This window comes from Triturus cristatus, chromosome 7 (assembly GCF_964204655.1).
Source record: "Triturus cristatus chromosome 7, aTriCri1.1, whole genome shotgun sequence".
Taxonomy (NCBI): Eukaryota; Metazoa; Chordata; class Amphibia; order Caudata; family Salamandridae; genus Triturus; species Triturus cristatus.
The window spans coordinates 813,612,356-813,633,130 of NC_140590.1; the positions used below are offsets into that span (position 1 = coordinate 813,612,356).

A 20,775-nucleotide genomic window follows, 5' to 3' on the forward strand; every position below is an offset into this window, starting at 1 on the left:
TTCTCAGATCTGCACGTAGAAGGGAGACTTCAATATTGACTGAATCAATTTGCGTTTCTAAGGATGTGCGCAACCTGGCTATAGCCTCCATAACATCTTCCAGGGTGAGAGTTTTGACCTGGGGATGAGACTGTGGTGACCTAAGGTCTCCCTCAGATGCCATCACGCTGTTCTCCCCTTGCTTGTTCCAGGCAAACTTAGCGAGTTGTTTTTGTGCGTTAGATTTGAGCCCCTTGTGCGTGGCCATCAGTAATTATTTAGAGGCAGAGTTAGATGGAAACTCACCTGTAATGTCCGCCGCCTGCGCAGGGGAAGAATCGAACCCCACCGGCATGTCGGTTTTCTAGGTGGATCTGTTTGGCCAGAGGAAGGGAGGATGTTTCTCTGTCGGGAAGTTGACTTTAAGGTTTGGTGTAGAAAGGTTCGGCGCCCTCACCGCCACTTCTCTGTATGATGGTCCTCACTGTCGCCACATCCAGATCTCTCCATACATCTATGTGCTGACTCCTCTCCTGACTAGATGTGAGGGGGAGGGGGCCCCTCCACCCCAGTAGTGTGGGTTTTTATCCTGAGCCCTTTGCAGTCCAATATGATGAGATGGGCTATATTCTGGAGTCTGCCCTACATGGATTGAGTGGACGGGCTCTTCTTCCTGTTTGTGGCAGCTTGCGTCTGTGTAAAGAGCGCCCTAGTGCCCCACCTTGTACCACTTTACTTTCTTCGGCTGTATCGCCTTGTTTTTAGGGGCCACAAGATTCAATCAATCATGGGGGGGGAGTGCGCGCCACTCTCGCAAGGTAGGCCGTAATTTAGGGACCTCTCGCAGGCGAGAGCCGTCCGCTGCGCCACATCCGCCTTGCAGCCGATGGCCGATCTGCAATCTTTGCTTCACCAGCCCCCAGGCAGCACCTCCTCACTTCTGCCGTGCTGCGACCGCCAGGGGACACCCACACGAGGGAAACTGCAAACTTGTGTCGCCTTGTGTTTAGGGGCCACAGGATTCAACCAGTCTTGGTGGGGGGAAGTGAGCGCCAATCCTGCTAGGTAGTCCGTGTATCATTGGCCTCTCGCAGGCGAGAGCCGTCTGCTGCGCCACATCTGCCCTTCAGCCGATGGCTGATCTGCTATCCACATTTCGCCAGCCCCCAGGTAGCACCTCCTCACCTCCGCTGTGCCGCAGCCACCAGGGGACATCCAGATGGGGAAAACTGTACAAATCCAATGTCCAGGAGGTAGGCCCAGAAGCCGGGGACCTCACGTAGGCGCTCCTCAGATTGGAAAATCACGGCAAACGCGCCGCGGCGCCCTTCCGAGCCCCTCAGCACCGCTCCCGATCCTCTGCTCCTTCACCTCGCCTCGCAGGGGCCCCCGGTGAGTGTCGCGACCCTCCGCAGTCGAGGAATCTCGCCCCCGGGACCCGATGGCAGGGGTCTCACTTTGGGATTAAGCACTGCTCTGCATCCCGATCACCATCTTGGATCTTCAGGAACCCGTTACAAAACAAATGGATCCACCTCTGGGGGGGGGGTGGGGGGGGGAAGAAAGAAGGACCTGGGTTCAGATATCATGGGTGATGGAAGGTGTGTATCCTACTATGGTGGGACACACACTGTGTTTGCTTAAATACTCCTCACACACCAAAATGGCCCTTGGTGTCATGCTTCATCATAGGGGTCTTCCAGCCCCGCTGCGGGACGGGGCGTGCTACGACCTGCGACTACGTGGGAGCACTGGTAATGTAGTGCTATGTTTGAGGGTCTGGAGTGAATGTAGGTAGGTGTATTAAAAACCTGGCCTCGTTAGACGTAGAAACTTTAATAGGTCAAGGGAGGCTGGTGCTATTAAAAAGGTGGTGCGGAGGTTTCCTGCGTTATGTGCGGATACTCCTAAATGGTCAACATGTTTCGATGCAGCAAGGCATCTTCGTCAGGACAAGAGCAAGATCCCTCCTGTATAAATTACGTCTACTCTATTTAGAGACTGGTAATGTAAGTGAAAAGGTGCATTCAATAAAGCATTTGATACAATACCTAATGGTATGCTTTTAGGCAATGTTTATGTATACGAACCGCGGGTTGGACTCACATTGAGCCGGGTATTTCTAGGGGCACCACTGTGTTACCTCGCCCTATCCACCCGTTCTTAAGGTTCATGAGGCATTGCCTATTCGTATACATAAACATTGCCTAAAAGCATACCATTAGGTCAGATGTCAGCAAGGGAGTGAACCAGTAAACCCCCAAATAAGACCGCCTTGACTGTCTGGAGATGGAAGGCAACTACCTCTCATGTGCAATTGAAGGCATCTATACACGTGTTGAGAGTGCATGCACTCTGTGACTCTGTCGCCTCTCCCTGCTAGGGCTACTTCAAATACTGGCCTATTCAGAAGCAAGTGAGAAGGTTGTGTGTGCAAACTGACTCAGGCTGTGACTGCAGACCTGACCAGCACAAACAAATGAATGATCACCGTGGGTGTACCATGAAAATTCTGTTGCTAGAGCCGAATAAACATGCCTTCTGATAAGTATACGGCATGATGCACCAGGCCGTGGGACCACCTCAACACGCTCTATCCTGAAATAGATACAAGGATCAACTGCTGTTATGGACCAGAGAGGAAAAAACTTAACATCAACACAATGTGGAGGCAATCATAAATGGGGACCAAAGACACTTGTACTAAGGAAGAGAATTAGAAGGAACCACTAACATAATGAGCAAAAGAACTATAACCTACAGTGAGTACCGCCCGCTGAGTTTGGGGATGACAGTCATGTGAAATTGGCCAACAACTAATGCAGCAAGGACAATAAATTGATATCGAAAAGTCGAGTGGTCACTAATTTGATAGCCTGCATAAAAAGAGCAGCAGTGTGCTGCCTGGCCCGTCTTGCCCACAGTGCCCCAACCCAAAATAAAATGCTATAGTCTGAATTGCAACGATCGCAAACTAAACATGTTGAAAATGTGTGTCTTTTTTTTTTTAACCTTGAATTATGTGCCTGCATCTGGAAGAGCCGACTAACGTTGAATTTATTCCATACCGCGTTCTGTCCCATAGATTGAGGACTCGCGAATGTGCAAAATGTAAGCACGGAATCCATATATTGAAAATGCCCGATTCGGACGATAGGTGAGATATCAAAGCATATATGCCCCCACCCCATCTGCACTGCTTTCGTGCGCTTGCTTATATTGGTCAGTTTCAGTTCACTGTGTTATGGTACCCCCTCTTGTTAGTTTATTTATGTGTCCCATGCACACATTGCTTGCGAGATGCAAGCGCATCTGTGCTCCTTTGCAATGTATTTTTCCTCGGATTCCTGTTGAAGGGAGGGGGCAGTACCTGTCTTGGGAGACCACTACACTCCCACTGGTGATGAGCATAGGGCGGATATTTAATGGGGCATAACGATGCAGCTGATGTGCACAGCAGGAATGCCGGCTGCACACCAAGGACAATCCTGTCTGTGCATATCCGAACACTGACTGGGCCCGGGGTCAGTCAAACTTCCAGCCGAGCCTTAGACCCTTTGTCCCCTGCACCCACTCTCACGCAACCTGTGCAACCGGGTTGATCTCTTGTTTTTCTGGCCAGAGCCTTTCACTGGAAAGTAATGTAGACGGTTCCATGAACTACTATCATGTCTCCCCCATAATTGCATTGTGGCTCAAATATACCCCATACCCGGATATTGCAATAGCAATCGTGTAGTGCTTTAATTACAACTGTTGTTCTGATGGTATGTGCAAAAAATGGCGCCATCATTATTTGGGGATGTCGCCCTCCTCTAACAGGCCCTGGCTTTAGCATCTGTCCCGACCAATTTCGTTCTGACTCACCGTCCTCCAGCCCCATCTCTGATGTGGGTCTGCCTAGAAGGTCAGCGCCCCAGTTCATGTTGTTTAATTTTAATGGGCTTTAATACTTCTGCTTAAGACAATACTCGCAATGAGGCTTGCGGCTACATGCCCACATTTGTTCATGAACCAACAGCTTTCGGCCTAGCGGCATACAGGGGTAACACATACTGGATACATGTCAATGCCTACAGCGTTATGCAGACATAATCTGATGTACTATGGTGAAATACTTCTGCCTAAAAAGATGCATACTTGCAACTTTTGCAGTTCCCAAACCGTATCTTATTTTCTACGATATATGTAGCATGACCTATAGCTTTTTATGATTAGGTTCAAGCCTGCGGCGTGACTAACAGTGGCGGCTCCTCCGCTAAGCCGGAGAAACGTCACCCCACTGCTCAAAAGGAAAAATAAAATGATAATAACTTTTGTTATTATCACTTTAGTTTTCCTATTGAGTCAGTGGCTCTCAGGACAGGGTGGGCCTTGCCAGAGCAGCGGGACGAGTAGTTTGCACTTCCTAAGTGCGCAAGACTGCCTGGCCAGCCCTCTTGGGCCGGCCAAATAGTCATGCGCACTTCGCATCTTCCCCACCAGGCTGTAATACACAGCCTGGTGAGGAACACATGAAAACACATGCTGCCATGTGCCCGTAAAATTCCAGGCAATACCATGCTGACATCACTGAGCTGGAAAGGTGTCCCGTGACCAGAGACTGAAGATGAAGCATCCTTTCCTGTGGTAAGAAAATCTTTTCCAGGTCTGTTCTGAAGAAAGGTCAGATGAATTTGATCTGCTTTGAAGGGGCCAACTGACACTTCGGAATGTCAGGCAGTAATCCGAGTTGCTGAGGACTGATCTTGTGACCCTCAGCATCCTGAAAATGTCCTTGATTGAGGGAGCATGAAGTAACCAGTCGTTGAGATAGAGGTAAACTGGAAACCCTTTGATGATGAAGAAAAGTCACCACTGGAGCCGTTATCTTTGTGAACAGTCTTGGAGCTGACTTGATTCTAAATCAAAGAACCATAAACTGCCTGTGTGGATATCCCACAAACCTCAGAAACTTCCAGTGAACTCTGTATATGGGAATGTGGATATAAGCGTCCATTAGATCAAGCGGAATCATGATACTGTTCAATGTGATCCAAAGGGTGATTCTCTGTTATGTCTCCATCTTGAACTTCACATCCGGAATGAACTGGTTCAGGTTCTTCAGCCCTATAATCAGGTGATAGCCACTGAAGTCCTTCTTAACCCGGAACACTATTGAGTAGAACCCCAGACCTTTCTCTCTGGCTAGGACTGGGCAAATTGCTCTTTTCTTTACAAGTGAGGAAACACCTTCCTTCAAGGCCTGCTTCTTGATTGGATTCTGTGATACAGGCATCAGTAGAGTTTCTGACGGGACTAGAGGAGATCGAAACTCTATCTGATATCCTGACTTCACAATGTTGAGCACCCACTTTTTCTTCGTGATGATCTGGCATTCTGTGAAAAAAACCTTATCCAACCCCCAACCAGAGATGGTAGTGAAGTCTCGGTATAGTCAGGAATTCTGGAACTTTGAATCAGATTCCTGCTTTTGCTTCTGGATAGAATGAAAGGAAGAAGATTTCCCATGAAATTTAGAAGATTGATCAAAAGATTGCTTCCCTTAAGTCTGACAAAAGTACTTCCATTGAAAAGACCTGGCTGGTCTTGAAGATTCTCTTCTGAATGAAGACGAGTATTTCCTCTCCTTAAACAATCAATGCAACAATCTAGGACCTTCAAAAGGCATCTTGATAGCAGTAGAGCATTGTGCTGCATCAGTATTCCAATCCTTCAAGTACAGTTTGCACCTGGCAGCGATAGCTGCCCCACCCACCAAAGCTCCTGACCTGACCACATCAAAGGATATATCAGACAACAATTTGATTTGACGCTTAGTTAAGGAAGGTAGTATCCTCCCTCCTGCACCATCTGGAAGAGAGTATTACGGTCCGTAATAAGAGATTGTGTCATGTAGGCATTGTAAACGCCTGCTCTAAGAGCCATATGGGATTTTCAGAGAAGTGTAAACTTTTTTATCTGCTGGATTTTTAAAAATTTTCTCTTCAGCTACGGGTGACCTGCCCATCAGGCTAGCCAACACAGATTCACATCTGGTAACTTTGTATCCATCTCCTCCAGAGGCTATAATGTTGACATAAAATGGGTAAAAGAAATCTTCTCAGGATCCTTCCATTAATTTCTCCCCTTGTTCAAAACAAACTGGTGAATGGGCAGCGCTGAACAAGATGGTTGCTCGTTATTGTGGAAGCAAAGGGTCCTTAGAAGAGGCAGGCTGCTCAAAAGGAGGAAACCCCATGTTACCTTGCACATGGGAGAGGATCTCCTGCATCCCCTTCAGATCCGGAGGAGGAGAGGAATCATCACTGTCAGAGGATATATCAGAAACTGAAAGGGGCTCGCCTGATTTCTTAGTAGAATCCTTGAGAGCAGCATCTTTGGAATTCTTGTGAAGCTCCTTGAGGGCCTCCAGCACAATCCTCCTGATCCTCTCCTCCTGATCCTTCCCCCCATTCCTCCTGCATCTCTTAGAGGAAGAGGGAAAAGAGAACCACGTTCTGAAGAAGAAGAAGGAGGACTAGACGGAGAAACATGTCTCCGTTTAGCTGAGTGTTTACCCATCACAGCTGCTAGGGTATCACAAAATAGCCATTAACACCAACAAAAAGGGCAAAATCCACAGAGCATTAGAAACACGTTTTACTTGCTTGAATTACAGGTGGGAGAAAGAACTCTTGCACAAATGCAAGGCCGAAAAGAACCCTCGCCATATGTGAGGCCGAACTGCTCCATGCGCATGCCCTCATTCCGTGCTCTACTCCCTACGGTCAATATATCTGAGAGAGAGAGCAAAACCTTGGCTAGACATTCCATCGAACACCACAAAGAGGGAGCTTTTAATCATGCTCTACTCCCCACAGACACCACAGTTGGAGGAGGGAGCAAATATGTCAGACTTGATCCAGCCGCCAAATAGCACCGGATATGCAATCATGATCGCCTCCCCATGGGCACAGCTGCAGGGGCTGAGAGCAATTCAGCATCTTGGTTCCTGCACGGAACCATCCACCAGCTTCTCAGACCTCAAACCGACCAGGAGAATTGGCACCAGGAGGGAGTCTGCTATCGCTGCTGCATGCAGAGTGACTGCTGTAGAAAGGCCACGATGGAGGGAAGACAAGCCTGCAGCACCGCAGACAAGTCCATCCTCCCTTCAACAATTCCTCGTCCTGCGTCCACATACTGACTAGAAAGAAATAACAGGAAGATCCTTGACAAGCTATCAACTACAAGGCACCCAGGTGGTTGGGTGGGGTTTGCTTTGAATTCTCCTGATATTCATTCTGTCATGGGAGGTAGTTCTCTCATGGCGTAATGACTGGGATGAGGACAAGGGACATAGAGATAATGCCACTCCAAGCTTCATTCATAAACAGCACAGGGGCAACAGCAGAACAAGCTTACCCAACACAAGAATGGATAGAACACAAGTGGTAGGATCTCTCTTCTAGCTTATTTTTTATATTTTCTACATCTGGTAATTATGCTTAATGTTATATCAAGGATTTTTATTTTCAAACTGCAATATGTATTGTAATGTTTATTTTTGCAATATAGATAAAAAGACTATAAAACAAAAAAGGACAATGGTGAAAGTAGCAGTAGGAGTGGGCAGTAAACTCCGCTCCACCAGTGGAGTTCACAGAGTTTTGCTACTCAGCTCTCTGTTTGGAGCGCGGAGTTCGGCAAAAACTTCACCAACCACTGCATGGTGGAGTTGTCCGGCACCCACCCCTAATATTATTAAGAAATGCAGCATGCCATATTGGAAAGGTATAACGTATTTCACAGTAGAGCGCAGAGGGCATGCGTACCAGACCCTACGTGGCACTGTTTCGTATTTTTGATTGGTTGTATTCAGCTGGAAGTAAGAGATTTGCTACTGCTGGCTATTGAAAAGAGCTAAATAACCACAATGAAGAGAGTAAGGGGGAGATAAAGCAACCCTACTGTCCCCCACCAAGATGAACACACCACAAAAAGAGAGGCTTGCTTACTCAGCGCAGCGAGTGGATGCCCAAAAGGTTAGAGTCCGAGACTATCTACTGCAGTTTATCCAGGGCCTATCAGAATAGGAAGGCCATCCTTAATGAATGAAGGTGAAAAGAGCTGCCTGATTGCATTCACCTTGAAGTCTGGAGGCTCGACTCCCTATTCGCAGCGCACTGGCACAGTCCAGGCCATGGCTGAAATCGCCCAGTCCCATGGACAGCATCATGCAACTGTGCCCAACTTTACCAAAAATATCCCTCCTGTACTTACTTTCATGGATAGCCTATTTCCTGTCTTCCCATGATGACTGGCTCTAGTCACAGACACAGGATAAAATACGATTGGTCAGAGGGTATGCCACTTGCCCTGCGACTAGACGTTTTTAGCAGCAATTGGTTACAGCATGCGTATGTCAATGCCGGGGCGGAGATTCTGCATACGACGAGACTTCATTTGTCTCAGCTTCCAAGTGGCTACACCGGTTGCACGTTCCAATAGGATGGGATTTGCAGCTTTGCGTTTAATACTGTAATCCGATAATAGCTGTCCCAATCCAGGCAAAATATTCATTGTTTTAGTAGTCAAGCCCTAGTAGAACTTGGCTGCAAAGATCTGCAACAGTCTATAATGTGTAACACAGCTGTTGCTTCTTTGACTGACTGCAATTCTGGAAAAAATATTTTCATTCTGATCTGTGAAGAATGGCAACAGAGCTCTCAAGCTTCCTGTGTCCATTGGAGCGTAGTTCAGCAGGTCCATGTCTTTTCTTTGCACCCTGGTGCTTGTACTCCTCCTGTTTATTCTAGTGCAAAATCAGGACTGAAAGTCCCAGAATGCAAATCAAACCGGCATTGTGCAATGTCAATATTTCATGCTTTGGTGTAAGCACTGAGGTGTCGCTGTTGCCGAAGCCCCATCAAGCAGCTCATTTTCATCACCAGGGAGCCAAGCAGCGGGGAGCGGAGAGGCGGTTGCAGCCCAGTGCCGAACAAGGAGGCATGAGAGCCGGGAGCTGCCCCTCGCTCTTGCATTGCCAACCCGGGCTGCAGGAATGGCCCTGACTGCCGGGCAGCACAGCTGACTGCTGGCGCTGGTAATGGTAATGGTGGACACAAAGATTTCCTGCCTCACATCAGCAAAACAACGTATGTGGCTACTGTAGGCCTCTGGGATGCCGTTCAGCGACAGTTTGGTGCCAACTCTTTCACATGACATTAAGGAATACAAATGTGCCCCCGCCACCTAACTGTGGGCATCTGCGTACCTGGGCTATGTGTCTGTGGGGAAGGTGTGCCAGGGAGGGAGGGTGTGAAGAGACAAGTGGACAGGATTGCCGATGAGCAGAAGGCAGTAGCAGTACAAGCTTCCCTTCTCTGCATAACCTATAGCAGTGCAAACTTTCATTGCTCACATAACAGCTTAGTCATTAGTGGCATCGAGGGGACATCTGCATGGCTCTGCATGAGGTGCGTAATTCAATGCAATGAAAATGCGGGTGAGTACTACTGCCATTTGTGTAATTTCTGGTCAGTATACACGCTTCGATGGCATCTCCAAAGTCCTGCTGTGGTCACTGAGTCCTCGTGTCACTGCAGTAATGCCTGTTCTTGTTGCAGGGTGGACTGCAGGAAGACTATTGCTGTCAATGTCTGTAGCTCTTGTTGCTTCCTTTCCCTATCGTATCCTGCCATTTCTACTGTTGCCTCTGAATGTCACACAAAGTGTTGTCATTCTCTGCTGGTCTGGCTGTCAGCTCAACTGCTGGTTCCACGTCTGGTATAGTGGAGCAGATACACAAAAGTATATATAGCTGTGATACTCTGAGCCTGCAAGGGTAGCTCAGCTTCACGGGTACTGGAGCTTCATGTCTGCAACAAGCAATCATTCACACAAGCAGGCTACGTGTTTAAGTCTGTGTGTGTCTTTTAACCAGTGTCAAAGGCAGTGTTTATGGCACTGCTGCTACAGTGTTATTTGTCAGTAGGGACGTGTTAGTGACAGGCAACAACTGACAGGTGCAATGCGACTACTGTGGAGGTAGGGGACAGACAGGAAGAACGGTGGTGATAGAGAGGAGGAAACAGTGACAAAAGATCGAACCTGAAAGGCTAAGTAAACAATAGGGAGGGAGCGCCAGAACAAAAGAAACATGACAAGAAGAGAGACCGAATATGAAAAAAAGGAAGAAAGAGTGAAAGGAAGATAGAGTGGCAGAGGAATAGAGTATGGCAGAGAGATGGAGGACGTGTGCATGTTATATACTCTTTTAAGAAAGGCGGCTGTCTCTTGATGGTAGTGTCTTGTGCAGGTCAATAAAGTGGAGCAACATGTGAGCCCTGTAAATGTCTGGATGCTGGTACCAGAGCAAGGTGCAGATCAAACCCAGTAACATCAGTCCATCGTGCAGGTCAGACCAGAGGGACAGTGTATGACTCTCTGTTATCTTAGCTGGACAGCAGTTCATGTTGCTGATCAGGTATTCATAAACAATAGGGGAGCCCTGTGGTTTCTTTAGTGCATGGCGGCATTGAGCATGGAGGGGTGGGACTGTGAGAGCTCTATGCCAGTCTCCATAGTTGGATCGAGTTCATGGTGTGAGGTAAAGGGGGTGCATCATGAGAGCTCCGTGGATACCTCAGGACAGGAGTGCACAAAGATGCATTGTGAGGCCTTGGTAGATCGCTCCTGAAGACCCCTCCGCAGTAGTAGGAGTAAGTAGAAAAGGTGTACTCTTGATCTAGGTCCCATACAACTTAATCAGTGATGATTTCAAGATGGAATGTGAGCATTGCATGGATATTTATTCAATTGTGAAAAAGAGGAGAAAATTAAGATTTGGAGTTATATCGATACTGCTTGGCTTTCATTCTTTAATTTTCCACATATCGAAGAAAGTTACCCATACACAGAGCACAAGTCCTAAAAAAGATGTGGGGGGACTAACCTAGTTAGGCAGTATGCAAGTGACATCACGGCGTGCGACATCACGGCACGCGATATCACAGCGCACGGTATCACGGCGCACGACATCACGGTGCATGACATCACACGGCATCACAGGAATTGGCATCATAGGAAGTGGCATCACAAGTCACAACTTTCCAGAAAGTGGCACCACAAGAAGTGACATCAGATCTTAAGTCCTCACATATATGTTTAGCAGGTCTATCATGAGTACATTTGAGCGCAATTCAAGTATACATGCAAACCCTCCAGATTTAGGCAGAACAGTCACACTTTTGCAAGCTACATATAAAACAATGTTGCCTTTTGTCAACGTAAAGCTTTCTTTACCCCAGGATTGAACAAACTAACTTTATCACCAGCCTATGCAACCAAGCATAATATTCAATATGCAGTACATTTCAATGTAGATGTGGTTGCTTGACCTGCCTGCGCTCTCCGGAGGTGAGACCACTCTCCTATGCACAGTTTTTTTACACAGCCCTACCCACCTGCACTCATTTTAGGAGATTGGGACTCATTTTCCATCAACAGACCATGACTCAAAGCAAGAGAGAAAGACAGCATGGGAAGATAAGAGAGAGATAAGAAAACAACGATGAATGCATAAAAGGAGCTGAAAAAAGAACCTGCAAGAATAAGCAATTTTAGGGTAGTGAAAGAAAAAGGTTTTTGCGACACTGGCATTCAGCAATAGGACCCTAAGAAAAAGTGTGCGTATTTTTGTTTAACCATAGCCACGCAAAAACTATTCTATGAGGCTATTTCCTCTTTGTATGTGTGCTGCAGAATGCAATATACATGCAAAGAGGAAATAACGAGGAGAAATGGTTCTATTTCTTCTTGCTACGCCAGCCTCAGGTAGACTCACCAGTTTGGTGCAATCCTGTATTTACAAGTCTTTGTAAATATGGTTATGCATCAAAATACATCGATGGATGCACAGAGACGCCCTAGCACCACCCATATAATGCCCGACATAAGGTAATGCAAGGCAGGGCAATGTGTGGTAATGTAAATCCCAAATCAGATTTTACGTCAGGGTTGTGCCAGAAAAGTGACTTAACCCTGACGCAAAATCTGGGCCTCAATTTATACAATTATTTTTATTTAAACTCTGCCACAAAGAAAGTGGCAACAAGAAGAAGACTGACAGTAAATCTGTTCTGGTGAATTGGTTGCAAAGACTGTATTTTAAAATATCTTATGGGGTTAAGGTACATGTTGCCCAGATCTATGTGTCCAGTAAATCTAAATTACAGTTATGCTGTGATTGCATTATTTGCTTCTTAAATTAATCTGAAATTTAAAACATGCGGTACTACAACTCGAAGAAAGCGATGTGAATGTAAGGCCGAGGTTTGATGCCCACCTCACACCCAGCATGGAAAGTATTGATACCTCGAGGGTCACCCGCAGAGACCATGTAACTTTTCCATCTTTGAAAATCTGCTGTGGCTGGTGGGATCCGCATACGTTCGGAATATGAAGGGGGGGGGGATGATTGTCAGAAGGGCTGACGGAACCCCAGACACGCCTCCACTTGCTGCATTTTCTGAGTTCTCATGTGCCCTGATCCATGCGCGAGTCAACAAAAAAATGCCAGTACTGCACTTCAATTCAATAGTTTCTGCTAATTGAGTAACAATCCTCAATTCGGAAAGACCAATCTTTTAATCTGGTTTCTTATGAACATTTCTTTTTATTTTGGATTTTATTCCTAAAGTTTTTATTATTTTATTTTTTGTTGGACCTTTTTTAAACAAAAATTATTTCACAACAAATAGAGACTTGAAAGGTATATACAAAAAACATCCAATATATACAAAGACATCAAAAAATGTCACAACTCACATATAATGTATATCACTTTACAAAATATTTAGTGGACACATTAAACATTCAAAGGACAACATTAAGTGCACTTAGAGACATGAACATACAAAACTAAACAAATTGACGACATATTAACAAATACAGCCTGTTCAGAAACAAGTGTAAACGCCCTGTGTTAAATAAAGTTTTTTGAGAACAGGTGCGGATACTAGTGATTAGTACAAAATTTGTTTGTTCATATTTTCATATAATAGACCATCAGATAATTCAATTTTTAAGTTGTAATCCTGGGGAGATCGGTCTATTTGAGAGAACGGAGGTAAAGAGAACAGGGGTCGACGCGTTTCGAATCCCTTATGTAGCAGGGATTCTCATCAGGACCGTGAAGATTCAATCTGTATTTATGATTCAGTGGTCGGTCTCCCAACAAAGTGTCTAATCGTGTAGATAGAGATGCGGTATGACCGCGTGGTCAGTTACTTATTGTCAAAAAAAAAAAAAAAAAAAACTTTAGGAATAAAATCCAAAATAAAAAGAAATGTTCATAAGAAACCAGATTAAAAGATTGGTCTTTCCGAATTGAGGATTGTTACTCAATTAGCAGAAACTATTGAATTGAAGTGCAGTACTGGCATTTTTTTGTTGACTCTTGTATTGGCGCAGCCTTACTGCGTTGGAGCCAGAACCCCTATTGTTGCCACTGATCCATGCGCGAGCAGCTCCTCCAGTTCAGGTTTTTCGCTGTGCCTTCAAAGACTTGTAGCCCTACTTTTAACTCAGTGTTACAGGAGGACTATAAAATAATAATTGTAAGATAAATCTGGATAAATGTTAATGCACTTGCTGGAAAGATCTATGATTTGTCTAGCCTCAGTTTTGACTCACAGTAGCACAGAGGGTTAATGCAAAGCACATCATGTAACATGCAAATGACAGATTTTATTTATGTAGCTAGGTAAGTGGGTTACTGCTTTGAACACAGAGATCCTTATGTTACATGCAGTTGCATTGTACATTTTTTGACATAGCACAGTGAGCTATGAAAGATGATATGTGACTTCTACACCTTGTAATCCCCTACTGTTGTATGTAACGCATCCTGTACAATGATTTACAAATGCATATGATTTAGTGTAAATGTAATATGTAAGTGTGATGTAAAGCGTTCTGACACCCTGCATTAGGACGAGTGGCACTACACAGGAAAACATAATGGCATTCAATTGATTTCCTCAGGGGTAGTAAACACTATCTAAATCACATTTATTTTGTGTAAATACTGGGAAAGACCATCACATCTGACATTGTTACAGTGCATGGATATCTTGTAAACAGAGCCTGAACAAAGTGAAAAGCTGCCTCCTTAAAATGTGTGTGAAGTGCTACCAATGTGTGAGCCTTTGTTTCCCCTCTGCTGTGTTTGCTTCTAGGTGTGAGGGCCCTGCATGTTCCCAGCCAAGAGACTCAAACAAAAGGAGGCCTGATGACCCCCTCAGATTTGGCCTTTGTTGTGGGGCCAGCAGGAGTCTGAACCAAGAAAGTGCACTCCCTGCCTGCACGGTGTTACAGATGGAAAACAGACAACGTGCACGCGCTGCTGAATGTGTCCCGGAGTTTGAAAACAACACCGGGACCAGTTCAGCGTACTTCTGTGGGGCCCAAATTCTTGGCAGGGTGCACGGCGTCCACGCTGTGAAAATAGTGGGTGGACGCCGCCCACCTGCGCGTACCCCCGACTTGTGCCCTGCCCAGACAGATGTCATCTATTATGTCGCTGTCATGCGGACCACTGCAGCCCGCAAAGAAGGTCAGACATTATCAGCCAACCTATTAGAAAATGATTAGAATGCGCGTGCACGTGCGCTATGCCATGCAATTACATTGGCGCTGTTGCATCTGTTCAAATGTTTACAGGCGAAGACTGTTTTGGAGTCAAAGTAGATGTTCGTATAGTAGGTATGTTTAAACACGTTTAATCTAATTGCGTGTCACACTTGGACACACTTACTACTTACAGCATATATTATAGTACATGGTATAGTAATATACATTTGACGAGTTCTGCTGTGATTGCATTATTTGCTTCTTAAATTAATCTGACATTTAAAACATGCGACACTACTAACTAACTCGAAGAAGGCGATGTGAACGTAAGGCCGAGGTTTGATGTCCACCTCACACCCAGCATGGATAGTATTGACACCTCGAGGGTCACCCGCAGAGACCATGTAACTTTTCCATCTTGGAAAATCTGCTGCGGCTGGTGGGATCCTCATACGTTCGGAATATAAAGGGGGGGGGGGGGGGGGTCGGGTTGTCAGAAGCAGTAGGGCTGACAGAACTCCAGACACGCCTCCACTTGCTGCATTTTCTGAGTTCTCATGTGCCCTGATCCATGCGCGAGCAGCTCCTCCAGTTCAGGTTTTTCGCCGTGCCTTCAAAGACTTGAAGCCCAACTTTTAACTCAGTGTTACAGGAGGACTATAAAATAAACCCGGGTATGATTAACTACCCTCGCGAGGACTAAGGAAACTACACGACCCATCATGCATCTGAAGCTGAGCTCACACACATGTAAGCAGAGCGCGTTGCCCCGAACAGTCATAGGCTGTTTCCTTTAATCTCCCCCCTCACACGTACTCCCAAACGTTCCCTTCCCACCACGGCCGCACCACAATCACTATTATTTCCGAATTACCTTAGTTTTGCTCACTGCACCACATTGTTTTGCAACTACCAGCGCTGCCTATCACAGGCCACTGGGAAATTCCCTCAGAGGCGGGGCAAGGGGAAGCGAGCGATGGCGGAAGTGATGCTGTCACAGCAAGGCAGTGCGGGCATGAGACGGAGGACACTGGCAGGCACCCTCAAAAGAGCCAGGTAAGATTTTTGTCCACGGGTCTCAATATCTGCCATGCCTCCGAGGGGGTATCTCCGGGGAGCCTCCCCCGTTGCACAGTCGAGGATTCTTCTTGTGGTGTGTTTGTAAGAAGGATGCAGGTTCGTCCTGGCCAGGCTACTAGTTAGTGCCTGTAGAGGGTATGGGCTTTAATATGGACACAGTGAGTGAGGGGTACATACTGAAGAAGGGCGAATAACTTTGTCAGCTGTGTTGTAGAAAGAGTTGAGGACACACGCCGGGTTCTCTGGTTGGGTACTGGTTATGGTGTGTGTTGGAAGGGAGGAAAGATTGAGGGATGTTGCAGTTGGGGCACTGCTGCATGTGAGCCCCCTTGGATTGCTCAGCGAGGTAAGCTCTCGCTGTTGAGATGTGTGTTTAACTTACTGGTCAAAGACTCGAACACCGGATAGATCGTTTGTTACTGTACTGGGGTGGACAGAGTTAACAGTGCCCCGGTGGTCATTACACTAACTGGGGTTTTATAAAGGATGCTCCGCTGCAAGTGTGGACACCACAGTGCTAAATATATTGAAGTTTAGACGTGCACAAGCCTATGGTCAATAAGGGGTAAGTAGGTTGTCGTGTGCAGGGCCGGCTTTAGCGCTGGTGGCGCCCTGTGCGACAGTGTTTGTTGGCGCCCCCCAATGTCCACCTCCACCACAGATTCTCTCACTAGCACCCTTTAACAGTCTCCATAACTACACTCTCTCATATACATTGAATTAGTTATATAGCGCCACTCATACCAGTGTAGGGTGTCAGAGCACTTTGCATCACACACACATTACACAGAGACAATCAATCATACGTGTTTTAAATCAGAATATAGGAAATGTTTACATAAGCCAAAGGACTAAAAGTGTAGGAGTCACATGTCATCCATACTGGTAGGCAGTATAGGTTAAGAGTGCTTGGTGTGGAGAAGCACACACTCGAAAAAGAAACAGCATAGTTGGGAGTTTTCTTTAATAATAAGAATCGATTTCTAGTCAAATTAACCCTTTATGCAACATTAATCAATGTCCTAATGTATGCTTTGCAGTGTGTATGCAGTTCTATGATGAAAGTTAATAGCTCACTGTTGAATATTAGGACTTTAAGTTATAAATTGCAAGTAACAAAAGGATGTCTCTTTTAAAAGCAGTAACCTGCTGATGTGTTCACATTATATGCACTCTGAAATCGACTTGGTACACGTTCTTTGCAGCAGGCATATTAACCCTCTGCACTAACTTCACAGAGGTCAAAACCTCAACTATACAAAACACTGAGCTCTCTCCAGGAAGATAATTAATCACACGAGTTATTTTGACATTTTTGTGAGTCCTGGCAATTGCCGGAGGAAAGAAACACTGCAGCAGGTGCTTCAAAAACATAACAAACTTGCAAACACGGCGCCCATAGGAAGCCAGCACCCGGTGCGGTGGCACCGGTCGCACCGCCCTAAAGCCGGCCCTGGTCGTGTGCCTCGGAGGTATCACTCTCTGAACCGGGGAGTGTTGAGAACAAGATTCCAACAAGCATTATCTACCATTAGATAACGTCCCTCTGGGCGCTACGAAGGAGAATCGCGTGGGTGAAATTTAAGTAGGTTGGTGAGGTTCAATCAAAATCTTGTGCCAAGAATTGCAAGTATACTTTATTTCTTTCATTAAGATGAATTCAATTCATGTCAATGATGTGGAACAACATCCTGATGCGATTGCAAAATCTTTCATATATGGTCCCAATGCATTTCGGGCTCACTGGGGGCCCTTCATCAGGGGAATCTAAACAATGAAGTAAGCTAGTGTCAAATGAGGGACCACGTCAATAGCAACATTATATTCATGTAATTGGTGGTTAGTTTATGGTGCCCATATTGGAAAGAAAAAAATTCACCGGCTGTGATCAGTCAACTCTGTGGATGCATGCTTAGTACGCTCTGTGGAGGTGGTGGGATGAACAGACGAACATTGATCTAAATCTCCCTTCTGGTTGCTAAAGATATTCAGTCACAGTGTGTCAAGAAATGTGCGGGACGCAAGTGCAGTTAAACGGACAAACGGGCACAATGAAAGAGAAATAATAGCGGCAAATATAAAAAAATCAAAACAAGTGCACTGATGTATAACCAGAGGCGGACGTAAACGCCGAACTGTGGACTTGTCTGCGTTGCTGATCGATGCGATTCGAAGGTTGTAACAGAGCATTGGAAGCTTTGGTAATGGCATTTAGTAGAATTTCATGCGGGTATCCGCGGTCTTGGAACCGACGGATCATCTTCTTAGTCTGTGACTGCAATTCCAGGTCATCTGATACTATCCTCTTTACCCTGAGTAGTTGTGAGAAAGGTAAATGATTTTTCAATGACGGTTGATGGAAACGTTTGTAATGTAGGAAGTTGTTGCGGTCAGTTGATTTTCTGAACATAGTGGTGGTAAGTTTATTGCCATGTTTAGTCAAAAGTACATCCAGATAGGCTATGGAAGTTTTGTGGATGTTAAAGGTGAATTGTATACGGTCATTGATCGTGTTCAGATTTTCCAAAGCTGATGTTAGGGTGGCGAACGTGCCACGCCATAATACAAAGATGTCATCGATATAGTGTAGGAACAACCATGCGTGTTTCTTCCAGGTGTCAAGGCTTAAAATGTGTTTATTTTCGAAGACGTGCATGAAGATATTCGCATATGCCGGTGCGGCACAATTGCCCATTGAAGTGCCGGTTAATTGTAAATCGTATTCATCTTTCCACCTGAAGTAGCTTTGGTACAATGTGAAGGTGAGTAATTCCATGATAAACACTTGGAAATCGTGATCCAATTCTGATTGTAGAAGTGTTTCTTCTATTGCTTCTATCCCGAGGTTATGAGGGATCGAGGTGTAGAGGAATTTTCCGTCGATGGTACATAGCCATATTTCTTCATCGGTAGGAAATTCCAATTGTTTGATTTTTGTCAAAAAGTCAGTGGTGTCCTTGACATAGGTATTCATTTTTACCACAAATTGCTGTAAGTGTGCTCTCACATTTCCCAGTCCCATGTGTATAGAGCACACAGGCTACGATTTTTGCTTTGGACCCGTACCCATGATTTTATAATGTGATACACAACACTACTTGTCCCAGAATGCAAAGCAAAATCCTGAATTGACAAGCAACTCGACTGGGAAGCCTCAGAATTCTGGACATTAGCGTAGGGACCTATCAACCTGAACTATAATACAGAGTTCAGGAAGGACCAGATTCTGGGGAAGAAACCGGTAGGGGGAAGGGGGCTGCCACCACCTCTATCCTCCAAATGGGAGCCGTATGGACCACCCGTGGTTCATTCATATTTGGAAAAGCTGTAGAGTTCCAAAAAACGTGGAGTGTAGTTTTTGTCCTCTCTCGCACTCCCCAGCATCAAGTGGCGAGCAAGGAAAATGCACCTTCCGGCGAGATTTTTGCTTGCGCTCCCCAACGTCAAGTTTACGAGCATGAGTGAGAAAATTCCACCTTCTGGCGAGATTTCTCGATGCAGGCGGTCGGATTTCTCAATAAGGGGGGTAGCGACCGCTCGGTTTGAGAAACCTTTTGTTCACCTTGAGAAAGTTGCCGCTCGAGTAGAAAATCTTCTCGAGGGGCACTAAAGAAGCAGTGCCCTTTTGCACTGCACATGCTGTTTGTGTTAATTTTCCAGCACAGGACAAACACACAGCACTGAAAACCAACGCAAACAGGCATTACCAGGTGCACTCCGCTGCTCACGGAAGTTCCGTGTAGCGCGGCAGATTTTTTTGGTCACTCAGAGTTCCACGTAGTAGTAGTAAATCTTTATTCGGTTATATAGAAACAATTATAACCATAAAAGTACATACAAAGAACATATCATCCGCAATAAACTCAATGTATAAGATTATTTAAGGTAGCAGTGATTATTTCAACCAAGATTTGTTCTATGATAATAAATAAACTTTAAAAATGTCACAACAGTTTTTGTGATAAGTACAGTATTCAAGAATTGTAAGTGCAGCATAGCAGGGCGACATCGTCTGAAACCAAGAGTTCTTAGTGATGGAATTAGCCATATATTACGGTGCTCAGCGTAAAACTTACAGAACAGGACAGTGTGCATTGTTGTTTGAGCCGAAGTTTCATCACAGGGACACGCCCCTAGAACCTCTTTCCATGAATTGCATTTAGGAAATGCTACGAGCCTGTGAAAAACATTCAGTCTAAAACGTGTTAACAAAAAACGCTCAAATTGGGAGTCAACATAGGTCAAATATGGTCCAATGTACATTGTGGTCGCGACTATCATGGAGTGTTGAACAGATGTCTTACTTATCTCTTTGGTTAACCGTATTTCATCCAAAAAGGAGAGAGCTATTGTTTTTAATTCTTTCTTTGAGATCTCGGACATTAGTTCAGGGTTAACATAATATTTGGACAAACCCAAATCAATAAAAAACTTTTTTACATAAAGCAGCCACTCAATTTTCCCTGCATGCCCCAGAGACATGCAGTCTGCTACAATCTCCTTAGTAAGGAAATTTTTTGATGATGTCCAGATACGGCGCCACAAGAGGAGGGGTTGAATTTTGGCCAAATCCTCAATGTGGGCCATACCAAGTTCAGCATGACAGGAAAAAGTGGATGCGCGTTTGGAGGTCATCAGGAGAAATCTCATGAAGGTGTTCTCTGCAACTTGCAGCGCAGTCGTGTTTTTATGCCCCCACACGCCTGCCCCGTAGAGTGCGATTGAATGGCACTTCGCTACATAGATGCGAAGCAATTCTACGGGTGGTCTCTTTCCTAATTTCTGGGAAAATTTTATGAGGGCCGTTATTGCGCGCATAAGTTGGTGTTTACGAGCTTCAATAGCCACTTTCCAATTAAGTTTTTCATCAATCATGACTCCAAGGTACGGGTATTGGGTTGTAGAATCCAGCCTCTCTTTGTCTAGGAAAATGGACTTTCCTCTTTTCATATCCCTTCCTGCCACCATCACATAGGTTTTTTTTATATTTATTTTCAGATCCAGGGTGCCCATAAACGTCGAGTACCTATCTAGGGATTTCTGCAATTCTCGCGGAGTACGCGCTAAGATTACTGCGTCATCCGCATACAGAAGCGC

The 20,775-nt window shown here is 45.5% G+C and overlaps 1 protein-coding gene across 8 annotated transcripts in view; it reads left to right on the forward strand.

The window, feature by feature from the left end:
• Positions 1-15,594: 15,594 nt before the first annotated feature.
• The window catches only part of TNIP1 (TNFAIP3 interacting protein 1), a 221,398-nt gene continuing 216,217 nt past the window's right edge, over positions 15,595-20,775 (forward strand). For all 8 annotated transcript variants that reach the window (XM_085617685.1, XM_085617688.1, XM_085617687.1 and 5 more), the window contains exon 1: positions 15,595-15,654. The gene's annotated coding sequence lies outside the window, so the exon portion shown is untranslated. The remainder of the gene's footprint in view (positions 15,655-20,775) is intronic.